Here is a 12,839-nt window from a genome sequence, read left to right as displayed (position 1 = left end):
AATGGCCTCCAGCTCCATCCATGTTCCTGCAAAGGATATGATCTCATTCTTTTATGTGGCTGTGTAGTATTCTGTGGTGTACGACATTTTTTTAATCCAGTCTACCATTGATGGCATTTAGGTTGATTCTATGTCTGTCTTTATTGTGAATAGTGCTGCAGTGAACATATGTGTGCATGTGTCTTTATGATAGAATGATTTATATTCTTTTGGCTATATCCCAGTAATGGGATTGCTGGGTCGAATGGTAGTTATGTTTTTAGGTCTTTGAGGAATCACCGCACTGTTTTCCACAATGGTTGAAGTCAGTCTGAATATATTAAAATTGATGTCTTTACAATAATGAATTTTCTAATTCATGAATATTTTATATCCCTTCATTAACTTAGCTTACCTGTACTTTCTCTTAATATCATTTTGTAGTTTTCAGTGTAAAGATGGCCTCCTTCATTAGATTTATTTCTAGGAAGTAGACTTTTAAATTATACTTTGGTTTCTTTTAAAATTTTTGTTTTCCGATTGTTGTTAACATAAAAATATAATGGATTTTTATATGCTGACTTTGTATACAGCATCCTTGACAGACTTCCTTGTTATTCCTGTTAGTTTGTCTGACTCAAGCATGTTATCTGTGAATGGTGACCATTTTCTTTATGCCTTTCCAATTCTTACGCTTTTCATTTATTTATTTTTGCCTTAAGGTACTGGATAGGACCTCTAGTACATGTTGAATGGAAGTGGTAATAGTGGTCTTCTTGTCTCATTGCCGTTTCTCAGGGAAACCTTACTGTAGGGTGTGTGTGTGTGTGTGTGTGTGTGTGTGTGTGTGTGTGTTTTAAGACACTTTTAAAATTAAGGATTTATTCCTAGTTTGTAGCGTTTTCATCCTGAATGGGTATTGAATTTTATCAAATGCTTTTTCTGCAACTATCAAAGTGATCTTTTCCCTTCTTTTTCTGTTAATGGGATAAATCACATTAATAAATTCTGATTTTGATCTAGTCTAACAGTTGGAGTATTTTGGCTTATGTATAAATGTAATTATAAATAATATAATTATATACTTATTTACAATCTTTTCCTTTTTCTCTCCTTTTTAAAATCTATTTTATTTTTAGTTATGCTGTCTTTTCTTGTAGTGATTACTGTAGAGATTAGAGTATACTTCATGGAGTTACTTGAGCTACTACCGATCATTATTTTTACCCCACTTCCCCGAGAATGCTAAAACCTTAGATTACCTTTTTCCCCATGAAGAACACTTTTTACTGCATTTATCCCTCATGATTTTTACATTACTGTTGGCATGCATTTTAATTCTACTTATATTTAAGCCCCAAGACATTGCAATTTTTTGCTGGCCAGTTTTGGAGAATTCTTACTTACCTCTTCAAATATTGCTTCTCTCTTTTTCTTCTGTGACTCCACTAAATAGATGTTAGACTCTTCTTGCACTGTGTCTCACGTTTGCCTTAGGCTCTTTGTAATACCTATATTTTTTTCTCTGGTTTAGTGAAAATATCTTCATGGATCTTTTAAAAAGTTTTCTAGTCTTACCTTTTGCTGTTTAGTCTATTCAACTTATATTATAATTTCAGTTATTTTCCAGTTCTAGAATTTCCATTTGATTCTTTTAAAATTACATTATTGGTAAAACTCTGTTGCCTGTTGGGTTTTTTTTCCTCCTAGCCTTTATCCATAAGCATCTGTTTTTTGGCAGCCTGATAATTTTTGATTGAATAACTGTCATTGTAAAAATTGTGAAGGCTCCGGATGATAATCTCTTTTAGACAGGATTTATTTTTTCTTTTCTTAGACATGTTAGTGTGGGAGCTGATAACTTTTATCCAGTCAGGGACTAAAGTGAATCAAGACTGTTTTAAGGCTATTTGTACATTTGATTTGTCTTCATACAGTCTAGTTTTACTTTACAGGCGTTTCAATTTAGAGTCTTAAATTCTTGGGATACTCTCTCTGGCAAATCTGAACTCTAATCCTTGTCTCGTTTGCAATATAAGATGTCTGAAAACTTTGCTTCTTGGCTTCCTGCTGCATGCAAAGTCAGCATTTGGCAGAAGTCTTAAAGAGCACCTCACCAGGATCTTAGCCCCTTGGGTACCCTGTTTTATCTCCAGCGCCGTAAGGCCAACAGAATCTTTGCTGATAGTTTCACCCCATGGCAGTGGCTCTGTCTGGGTAAAGTATGGATTCTCGCTCTTGCATTATGGTTAGAATCTGCAAATATTCTTGGGGAGAAAAGTGGCTGTAGTCTGTCAGCCCAATTTATTTATTAATTTTTGTTCACTTTTTTTTTTGAGATAGAATCTCGCTCTGTCGCTCAGGCTGGAGTGCAGTGGCACCATCTTGGCTCACTGCAAGCTCCGCCTCCCGGGATCACACCATTCTCCTGCCTCAGCCTCCCGAGTAGCTGGGACTACAGGCACCTACCACCACACCCGGCTAATAGCCTCCCGAGTAGCTGGGACTACAGGCACCTACCACCACACCCGGCTAATTTTTTTTTTTTTTTTTGTATTTTTAGTAGAGATGGGGTTTCACCGTGTTAGCCAGTATTGTCTCGATCTCCTGACCTTGTGATCCGCCTGCCTCGGCCTCCCAAAGTGTTGGGATTACAGGCATGAGCCACAGCGCCGGGCCTTGTTTTCGTTTTTTACTTCTGTAATGACTTGAAATGTCAGCCCACCTTTAGGTTGTTCTCCCTTCTCTAGAATCTTGTGACCTTTTGTCCTGATTGCTTGAGCAGCTCTAGATACCTTTAAACATACTTATTTTTATTCAAGTTTTTCTATTTCTCAGCAGAATTTAGTTTACCTGCCAGTTATTCCATTATCCCCAGAAGCAGAACATCCCATGATAGCCTCTAAGTACTTTTTATATATGTTAATTGTTTTGATCATTACCAGGCTTATCTCCCCTGCCCATCTTTACCATCAACTGTCACCAGTAAAGTTTTACTTACTGTTTCCACTCCAGTACTCACTTTGTGCTAAGAGTGTGTATATGTATAAAATTTCCTATTATCCACTCAGCAACCATAGGGCAATGAGGTGCTATAATAATTTAATAAAGGAGAGGCCCAGTATCTGTAAGATCACAGAATTCATGGCAAAGCACTGATTCACATTGGTCTCAGTATATAACTCTTGCTATTAAAATCTATGCTATTGTTTGTGGTCTTTCTATAATCTTGTTTGCTTCCTATAGAATACAGCTCAGGGAATATCTTCAGGACATTCTTTCTGTCCTGAAGTGCTTCATTATCACTCTGTACAGTTCTCTCTCATATTATCATATTCAAAATATCTCAGTGTCTGTATCCTCTACTGTTACAGTTTTTGCCAAGAGTAGGGAATGTGTTTTATTTATCTTTGTACCCCAGGGTTCATTAGAGTGCGTGATATATCTAAGCATATAATAAATGTTTATTGTATTTCCCTAAAGTCATTGTATACTTAATTTGAATAGATTTAAGAAATTTATATGTGTATTACTATTTTATCACCTTTATAAACACTTATTAGAATCTAATTATTCTCCCTGGTACAGTCTTAGCAAAACTGTTGAACATTATATGTTAAGTTACGTATTATATTAACTGTTTTTCATCATATATATAAAGTTGTTTTGACCTCAGGCAGTATTTTGTTGTAACATCCTGAAGCAGTTCAGAGGACTTTTAGCATAAATATGGTAGTATTTCAAAATTGTAAAGTAATTTACCGTTTGTTAATTGTAGAATTAATAAACAAAAATACTATATGTATAATTAAATCACAATTGATTAAGCTACCTCCTAGAAGATGAATGAGCTGATTGCAGATGACAATGAAAGACGTAGCTCATAAACATCAGTCTCATTTTATAACTGGATAAAGTTTTGATAATACTCTTTAGACAGCATGTTTTTTTTAACCCTACTTTGCTGGGTAATTTATATATTTTATTGGTCTAGAAGCTTGATAGCTAACACACTTGATATACTGCACAACTGAAGACATTTGTTAAAGAAACTTAATAGTTTTTCCTTTGGGTGATTAAAAATAACAATTAGTACTTTATTCTCTAATAGTGGCTAATATAGACTCAATAGTTGTAGAAGATGTTTTATAGAGTTGACCCTCTGTATCCACCGATTCTGCATCTGAGGATTCAACCAACTGTGGATCAAAAACGTTTGGGAAAAAATATTAACAATACAACAATTTAAAAAATCAAATAAAACAACACAGTATAAGAACTATTTACATAGCATTTACATTGTATTAGGTGTTAAGTAATCTAGAGATGATCTAAAGATACCAGAGGATATATGTATATCAAATGCAGATATTATGCCATTTTGTAGAAGGGACTGGAACATCTGTGAATTTTGGTATCCATGGGAGTCCTGGAATCACTCTCGCATGGAAACAAAAGGACAACTTTGATTACTTTTTAATCACAAAAGAATTGTGTATATATATGCATATGGACATGTAGGTGCAGGTACTTTTTAAAAATGAGGTAAAATTCATATAACATAAAATTTATCATTTTTACTTTTTTAAAAAGTACAGTTCAGTAGTGGCTTAGTACATTGACAGTGTTGTGCAACTAGCACCTCTGTCTAGTTCCAGAACACTTTTATCAGTCCCAGAGGAAACTCCATAAGCAATTACTTTCCATTTCCCCCTCCCCACAGGCCCTGGCAACTACTAATCTGCTTTTTGTGTGTATGGATCTGCCCAATATTTAATATAAGTGAAATGATACAATGTGGCCTTTTGTGCCTATCTTCTTTCACTTAGCATAATGTTTTCGAGATTCATTCATGTTGTAGCATGCATCAATACTTTATTTCTTTTTATGACTACCTATTATTTCATTGTGTGACCAGGCTTAATGGCTCACACCTGTAATCTCAGCACTTTGGGAGGCTGAGGTGGAAGGATCCCTTGAGCCCAGGAGTTCAGGACCACAAATGAGCAACAGTGAGACCTTGTCTCTATAAGAAATAAAATTACCCAGGTGTGGGCAGTGAGCTGTGATTGCATCACTGTATTTCAGCCTGAGTGGCAGAGCAAGACCCTGTTTAAAAAAAGGAAAATTCATTGTGTACATGTACCACATTTTAAAAATTCATTTATTCCTTGGTGAACATTTGGATTGTCAATCAATGGATGGATTATTAGCTAGTAACCTTTTGGCTATTGTGAATACTGCAGCAAGGAACATTTATGTCTCAGTCATTTGAACACCTGTTTCCAGTTCTTTTGGATATATACCTAGGAGTAGAATTGCTGGATCATAGGGTAATTCTATGTTTAATTTTTTGAGGAATCCTTAAACTGTTTTCCACAGCGGTTAAAACATTATACATCTCTACAAGCAGTGTCCAAGGATTCCAGTTTCTCTACATCCTCGTCAGTGCAGGTGACTCTCCACTCCTTTTTTTTTTTTTTTTATTGCCATTCTATTGGCTTTTCTTTTTTTTTTTTTTTTTTGGTCTTTTTCAGCATTTTTACTGTGATCTATGTGTTTGTGGATTTCTTTGCATTTAACCTATTTGGAGTTGATTGAGCTCCTTAAATGTGTATATTATTGCTTTTCAATAAATTTGGGAAGTTTTCAGCCATTTTTTTTTTTTTAGTTTTTCTTTCTGCTGCTTTTGTCTTTCTTCTCCTTCTGATACTCCCGTTATATACACATCGGTGTGCTTAAAATAATGTCCTGCACTTTTCTGAAGATGTTCATTTTTCTTCGTATTTTTCTATCTAGATTGTATAATCTCTACTGATTTGTCTGTAAGTTCACTAATTCTTCTATTAGTTCATATCTACTGTTGACCTCCTCTAGTGAATTTTCATTTCAGTTATATTGTTCAGCTCCAGAATTTTTATTTGGTTCTTTTAAAAAAAAAACTTTACCTTTTTGTTGATACTCTTTATTTTTGTGGATGTGACATTGTCATCATACCTTCCTCTAATTATGGTTTCCTTTAGTTCTTTACACATACTTATTAATGGCTATTTGGAATGCTTTGTCTGTTAAATCCAACATGTAGGTTTAATCACAGTTTCTGTTACCTGTTTTTTCCCCAGCATATGGGTCATACTTTCTGTTTTTTCATGCCTTGTAATTTTCTATTCAAAGCTGGATATTTTATGTAGTATATTGAGAAATTCTTGGAACTGGTTTCTTCCTTCCAGTGCATGCTGTTGCTTCTTGCTTATTTTGTTTATGGACTGTTTTAGTGGAGTCTATTTAGTGCCCCCCCCCCCCACCACACACACACACACACACACACACACACACACACACACACACACAGTGTTAAGCCTGTGATGTTGCACCTCTGGGGAAGCAGCCTTGGGTATTCCCAGTTACTGTGGGTGATGGTGGTTTGGCAGGGCTCTCTTTTTGCCTGACTACACACATCTGTTAAGGTCCATTAATCTAGTGCTAATTGCACTGTTTTCAACAATGCCTTGGGGCATTATGTTGTTCTACAGACTCATCAACTTTGGTTTCCTTTGAAGAAATAGTTCCCTAAGTCAGTGCTTGAAATTTCTTCTGAACCCAGGTGGCTCTCTCAGCTGTTCTTTTCCTGTTTTTTTTTTGGCAATCAACTGTCCTGTAGTTTAGCCTTTGTATCCATTGATTCTTCAGTCTCTTCTCGTTTGCCTCTCACAGCCTCTACTGTTTTTCAGATCATGCTTGCCTGTTTCCTTCCAAATGAACTTCGTTTCTCTGGGAAGAGATTAAAAGCAGTCTGCTTTATGGTCCACTTCTTTCCACAGGCAAACATCTCCAAGCCCAGGCTCTGGAGTAAGGAGTAAGGAACAATGGTATTTCTTTCCCAGTGATATCTCTACTGTAGGAGCTGAGCTGGAGGGAGGCAGTAACCTCGGTTCTTCTTATCTTCACTCTCCTAGTATGGAACCCACAGCTTACAAGCCAAGACAACAGTGATTGGTACTCCAACAGCACCATGCCCAAAGTAGAGCCTCCACCTTTCCAGCAGTGACTGATTTGAAGAAGGGAGCCAGCCCCTTACCTCTTGGCTACATTCACCTGGAACATCAGCACTAAGTAGCTAGAGGTGTAGCAGGATGAGCCAAACAAACAAACAAAACCCCGCAGACACCGAGTTGAGGAAGGAAAGGACTTTATTCGGCTGGGAGCGTCAGCCGACTTACATCTCAAACAACCGAACTCCCCGAGTGAGCAATTCCTGTCCCTTTTAAGGGCTTACAACTCTTAAGGGGGTCCATGTGAGAGGGTCATGATCAATTGAGCAAGCAGAGGGTACGTGACTGGGGGCTGCATGGCACCGGTAATCAGAACGGAACAGAACAGGATAGGGATTTTCACGATGCTTTTCCATACAGTGTCTGGAATCTATAGATAACACAAGCAGTTAAGTCATGGGTTGATTTTTAACTACCAGGCTCAGGGCATGGCACCGGTCTGTCTGCCTGTGGATTTCATTTCTGCCTTTTAGTTTTTACTTCTTTTTTCTTTGGAGGCAGAAATTGGGCACAAGACAATAGGAAGGGTGGTCTTTTCCCTTAGAGGCAGGATGAGAAATGTTGACATGCTTCCTGTCACAGGAAGAACTTGACTGGACCTGTTGGAAGAGGGGACACAGTGTTTGTGGCTACACCAGTCTAGGAGTTTCGGACTCCTTGAATTAGGACAGAGCAGGTCCTGGTTCAAAGACCACAGACTCTCACTTTTCTCATAGTCTCTACTAAATTTTCTTGAATAAATGTTTCTTCATTTGTTCTGTGCTTCCAGCAGTGTTTTTATATTTTTCACCAAATTTGCTGGGGAGTGTGTCCATGGAACTCCTCAAGTTGTCATGCTGAAAGTTTCTTTCATTAGTGGTTCAGTCTCTGCTGGTTATGGGGGTCTGTTCACATTTTCTGTTTCTTCTTGAATCAGTTTTGGTAGTTCCACATTTGTGAGTTTTAAAATTTTTTCTTCTGTTACTGATTTATAGTTTCATTCAACTGCAATCAGAGAAGATACTTTGTATAATTTAAATTTTTTTAAATTTGTTGAGACTTGTTTTGTGGCCTAGCTAGCATCCTTGAGAACATTCCATATGCACTTGAGAAGAATGTGTGTTCCACTGTTGATGGGTGAAATGGCTATTAGGTCTAGTTATTTTATACTGCTGTTCAAGTCTTCTATCTCTTTATTGATCTTCCTCATTCTATGCATTATTGAATGTTGGGTATTGCTGTCTCCAACTATTATTGTAGAATTGTCTATTCTCTCTTCAATTCTGTTAGTTTTTGCTTGACATAATTTGGGGGTCTATTATTTGGTGTATATATGTTTGTACTTGTCATACCTTCTTGATGAATTGACCCTTGTATCAATATATAATATCCTTTGTCTCTCGTAACTTTTTTTTTTTTTTTTTTGAGACGGAGTCTCACTCTGTCGCCCAGGCTGGAGTGCAGTGGCGCAATCTCGGCTCACTGCAAGCTCCGCCTCCCGGGTTCACACCATTCTCCTGCCTCAGCCTCTCCGAGTAGCTGGGACTACAGGCGCCCGCCACCACGCCTGGCTAATTTTTTGTATTTTTTAGTAGAGACGGGGTTTCACCGTGGTCTCGATCTCCTGACCTCGTGATCCACCCGCCTCGGCCTCCCAAAGTGCTGGGATTATAAGTGTGAGCCACCGCGCCCGGCCTCTCGTAACAATTTTTGACTTAAAGTCTGTTTTGTCTTATGGTAGCATAGCCACCCAGCTCTCTTCTGCATGAAATATCTTTTTTCATCCTTTCACTTTCAACCTATTTTTGATTTCCATAAACACAAGAACCCTTAACAGTATTCTTCCAGTCTTTTCAGATTGCCTATCTGTTGGATCATTTCTTCAGTGCTTAGCCAGGCCATTTACAACTCTGCCTTAGTCTTCACTTCCTGTTGGCTCAGCACTGTCAGCCAGCTTAGGACCTTTTTACCTGTTTTCAAGCATGTGTTTGCCCCTGGGCTTACCCATGGCTTTCTAGATTTCCTGGTATATATGGGAGCTTTTCAAAGCTTTTATTCCCCAGCTTCTTCTTTCCCATGCTTTTTTGCCTGGTCATTGCTTGTGCCAGCTCTGATTCCTTCTCTAGGTGGCTATAACTAATACATTTGCCTCTTAATGCTTTTGATAAATGCCAGATCCCAGAATGCTGTCCCCTACCTCGGGGAAGCTCCAAGGCAGGTGAAACTGGCCCTTTAGTCAGTCCTTCAGGGAATTGCCAGACTGATCAAAGTACGTGACAATATGTTTTAGAATAAGGTCCATCTTGCTGTCTTTGGTACCAGCACACTATACCAGGAATGAGGGCAAATGACTTTATATCAGCATCCTATATCAGGAATGAGGGCTGATGACTTGGGCAGACCACCAAACTTGGGGAGGGAGACATAGTAAGCAGGTGTGTTAAAATGCCACAGCCCTTTCTCACTGAAATTCAGTAGCTTCTTCATTAAGCATTCCCTTAGCTATTAAGTTTTTTTGTTGTTGTTGTTGTTATTTTGTTATTTTTTTTTTTTGAGACGGAGTCTCACTCTGTCACCCAGGCTGGAGTGCAGTGGCGCAATCTCAGCTCACTGCAAACTCCGTCTCCCGGGTTCAGGCCATTCTCCTGCCTCAGCCTCCCGAGTAGCTGGGACTATAGGCGCCTGCCATCACACCTGGCTAATTTTTTTTTTTTTTGTATTTTTTAGTAGAGACGGGGTTTCACCATGTTAGCCAGGATGGTCTCGATCTCCTGACCTCATGATCCGCCCGCCTCGGCCTCCCAAAGTGCTGGGATTACAGGCGTGAGCCACTGTGGCCGGCCAGCTGTTAAGTTTTTGATTCAGTTCCAGAGTTTCAAACAAGCTGATTCTGACCATTTCACCAGCTATTCATTTCTTTTGTGGACGGATGGAGTTTTGGAGCTCTCTACTATTTTGTGACATCTGTATGTATATACATTTTTACGTATCTATGAATTTCTACCTATATAGTTTAGGGATTCATAGATATTTTTAAAGAATGTCAAGAAATTTATTGGTATGACAATCAGCAATTCAGGATACAGATTACTTCTGGTAAAGAGAGGAAACATGATGGTGGTAGGGACGCACCAGGATGGTGGGTACATGATTGTTTGACATGTGATTCTTTTTATGTTTTCTGAATATTTGAAATTTTTATATAAAGTTAGTTGCGTGTGTCTATATGACATATATAAAACATTGTGACATTCAAGCATTTTGTTGAAGTAGAAAGTCTTGTATATGTTTATTCGAATAACAAATCTTGCTTTCCCTTTAATAAGTAAAAGTAGGAAATGTCACACTTGAAATGCTTAAGACTAGTTTATATGATGGAATAGGGAAGAGTCTTTTACTTATTCATTGATGTATATAGATTGATTGTCTTGTGTTTTTCTCTGGATCTTAGTTTCCTTGTACCTTCTCTGCAAGCTTTTTCTGTAAGAATGAGGATAGGAAGGCCTGAATGTTAGTAGGTAGTTGATAGTCTACTGTTTTTATTTTCATTTTTCTTCTTACCAAGAGGAGGAAAAAAATAGAATCCTGGAAATAGCACTGAAGTGGACTTTGGGAGAGCTTTGTCTTTGTTCTTTGTTCTAATATTCATTTAACAGTGTAAATTTGGACAGTTCTTATTTTCTGTGCCAGTCCTCATTTGTAAAATAAGAATTGGAACAGATAGGTAAGGCCTGTTAAGCTTTGTAAAATCTGGAAGGGCAGCATGATTCTATGGAAAGAGCATTGACTTTGGAGCCAGGCAAATTTGTGTTCAACTATTTTCTAATTACTTTAAAGTAAACTTTCTAAACTGTCTATTTTCTCATCATTAAGATGGGGTATTAACACCCATCTCACAGAGCTACTGAAGAATGAACAACATATATAATATCTTGTAAAGTGCTCACACATACAATCTGTTCACTCAGATTCTCCATACCCTTATCTTGTAACTACATCCTTTGAAGGAGTAGCTGGAGAGAAAACAAACAAACAAAAAAATCCTTGTAACCTTTTATGTAGCTTGCTTTTATTTTTTTATTTTATTTTATTTTTTATTTTTTATTTATTTTATTTTATTTTATTTTATTTTTTATTTTATTTTATTTTATATTTTTGAGATGGAGTCTCACTCTATTGCCCAGGCTGGAGTGCAGTGGTGTGATCTTGGCTCACTGCAACCTCCACCTCCCAGGTTCAAATGATTCTCCTGCCTCAGCCTCCGGAGTAGCTGGGGTTATAGGCGCCCGGCTAATTTTGTATTTTTAGTAGAGACAGAGTTTCACCATGTCAGACTGGTCTTGAACTCCCGGGCTCAAGTGGTCTGCTTGCCTCAGCCTCCCAAAGTGCTGGGATTACAGGCATGAGCCACCATGCCTGACTGTAGTTTGCTTTTTTTTTTTTTTTATTTTTTTTATTTTTTTTTTTTTTTGAGACAGAGTCTCACTCTGTCGCCCAGGCTGGAGTGCAGTGGCGCAATCTTGGCTCACTGCAAGCTTCACCTCCCGGGTTCACGCCATTCTCCTGCCTCAGCCTCTCCGAGTAGCTGGGACTACAGGCGTCCGCCACCACGCCCAGCTAATTTTTTGTATTTTTTTAGTAGAGACGGGGTTTCACCGTGGTCTCGATCTCCTGACCTTGTGATCCGCCCGCCTCGGCCTCCCAAAGTGCTGGGATTACAAGCGTGAGCCACCGCGCCCGGCCGTAGTTGCTTTTATATATGAATTACATTTTGAAGTGTATATGAAGTATATTTTTATATAGGAGGTATGTTGTGAGTTATACTTCAGGAAGATAATAACTCTTCTAGAGATATTGAAGAACTTTCCCTTTACCCTCCAGGGTTTCTAAAAGTTTTTTATTTATGTTTTTTGTTAGTATTAAATTATAATAGTATCTTTTTATCAAAGTTTAAAGATTCAGGTTACCGTTTTCTTTGATTTCTTTCTTTTTACCTTCTACCCCAGGATCTATTACTTAAACAGTAACATAGACACAAGATATTACATATTTTCTGTAGTCCATATGAGTTTGAAAATAACCATGTTTTCCACTACTTTTAAAAATAATTACTTGTTTTTCTGTATTAATTAAAACAACACATTTATGAAATATGAATAAATAAAAATAAGAAAAAATCTCATCATCCAGAGATAACCTTTTAATATTTAGATGTATTTGACATTATCACTGAAATGCCAAAGTGCAACTCAGTGCCTCCACCCGCCAGTCTGTTTTTCTTTATGTACCAGTACCTCTATATACTATTTATATTTATAAAAGCAATGTCCTGTTAGGCATACTGTTTGATTTTTTTAGATATATAACATATGCTGAACACTGTTCCCTGTCATTAAGAAAATTTAATACACTCTTAATGGTTGCACATTTTCCATGTATTAATATTACAGAAATATACTGTGCTCAAAATTATCTTTTTCACAGTTGTAATCATTTTCCTAGGATGTATTTATAGGATGAGTCTGACAAAATTTCTTTTGATACTAATTATAAAATTGATCTATAGCAAAGCCTTATCCCCAGTATAGTGATGTCTGCTTCTCTGCAGTTTTGCTGGCTGTAGGGCTTGACAGTTTAAAATAATCTTGGACAGTGCAATAGGTAGAAAATGTTGTGGGTTCTTTTTCTATTTCATTGATTGCAAGTGAAGGTAAACTTTTTTTTTTTTTTTTTGGTAATTATTCTTCTGTGAAATGCTTACTCATCTCATCATTTTTTTGTGTGTGTCAATGTTTTTGAAATCAATGCAAGTTGCCAGAAACCATATAA

At 37.4% G+C, this 12,839-nt stretch overlaps 1 protein-coding gene across 5 annotated transcripts in view; it reads left to right on the top strand.

Annotated features, from left to right (window-relative positions):
• Positions 1–12,839, top strand: part of SPOPL (speckle type BTB/POZ protein like) — a 65,921-nt gene that overhangs the window by 28,294 nt on the left and 24,788 nt on the right. The window contains exon 1 of one of the 5 annotated variants that reach the window (XM_030801167.1): positions 9,945–9,976. The exons of the other annotated variants lie outside the window; for them this stretch is intronic. The gene's annotated coding sequence lies outside the window, so the exon portion shown is untranslated. Of the gene's footprint in view, positions 1–9,944; positions 9,977–12,839 lie in introns of those variants that run through there. 5 annotated transcript variants of the gene reach the window in all.

Source organism: Nomascus leucogenys, chromosome 20 (genome assembly GCF_006542625.1).
Source record: "Nomascus leucogenys isolate Asia chromosome 20, Asia_NLE_v1, whole genome shotgun sequence".
NCBI classification, from domain to species: Eukaryota; Metazoa; Chordata; class Mammalia; order Primates; family Hylobatidae; genus Nomascus; species Nomascus leucogenys.
This window is presented reverse-complemented; position numbering and strand designations above follow the sequence as displayed.